Here is a 915-nt window from a genome sequence, read left to right as displayed (position 1 = left end):
TCGTAAACTTGGATGTCTGCATCAAGGTACACCATCTTGTTGTACTCCAAGAACTGCAAAAAAAAAAATATAATTCACCAAATATTATTATGCATCCAATACTTGGGCAGGTCCGAGATTAAATGAGAGCGATTCAGTACTATATTTTGGCGGCGATGGAACATTCAGTACTCTCCGGTGTGTTCTTACCCTTTTTTAATAAAAACTTCAGCCATCAACGGATTCTTGGGGCAATTTGGTCACATATTATGTCTAATTGTAAGACATTTTCTCTAAGAATGTAGTAGCACGTTCTGAAGAGGTTAAAAATGGCAAATATCTTTTGCATGAGCCAAATATATGCTGTCTTCTTTCCACTATTTTTTTTTTTTAAAAAAAATTAAAATGATATGGTTTTTTAATTATTATAAAGGGTATGTTTTTGTATAACTTAAATACATTAAACTGATACCAAAACTAAATTTCTTGCTTCAAACTTCTGCATGCAGCGACAGAGGGAAAAAGTTTTCAATTGGCAAAACTTTATTTTTTCCCTATGTTTTTTCCACTACATAGGAAAAAAATAAGAACAATAGAGAAGGCGAAAAAGGTCCCTACCATCTCCCTCTCCCTCCACCGGTCTCTGCGTGGATTCATAACACAATTTCTTAAAACCAAAAACTGTTTACTAAATAGATACGATATTCAGGGATCTCAATTCATCCGTAATCAATCAGTAGACACATAATTAATGAACATATTACTTACGTTCCATATGCGGAGTTTGGAGTAGTTGATGACATAATAAGCCATGGCGAACTGAATCTGATTCTCTGGTGGATATATCGGCTCGATCTCCTTCACAATGCAACCTTGTTCTCTCAGAATCTCACGATGTTCTTCAGGAACATCAGGCAAGATTGCCACCACAAGAGG

The 915-nt window shown here is 35.4% G+C and overlaps 1 long non-coding RNA gene across 1 annotated transcript; it reads right to left on the bottom strand.

The window, feature by feature from the left end:
- Positions 1 to 2: 2 nt before the first annotated feature.
- LOC140966290 (uncharacterized) lies at positions 3 to 909 on the bottom strand. The gene is made up of 2 exons (XR_012173308.1): positions 748 to 909; positions 3 to 53 (listed from the first exon to the last, which is right to left on the bottom strand). It is a non-coding gene; the product is annotated as an uncharacterized lncRNA (long non-coding RNA).
- Positions 910 to 915: the final 6 nt, after the last annotated feature.

Source organism: Primulina huaijiensis, unplaced genomic scaffold, assembly GCF_012295235.1.
Source record: "Primulina huaijiensis isolate GDHJ02 unplaced genomic scaffold, ASM1229523v2 scaffold204189, whole genome shotgun sequence".
Classification (NCBI taxonomy): domain Eukaryota; kingdom Viridiplantae; phylum Streptophyta; class Magnoliopsida; order Lamiales; family Gesneriaceae; genus Primulina; species Primulina huaijiensis.
Note: the sequence above shows the minus strand (reverse complement) of the source record. Positions and strands in the feature narration are given on the sequence as shown.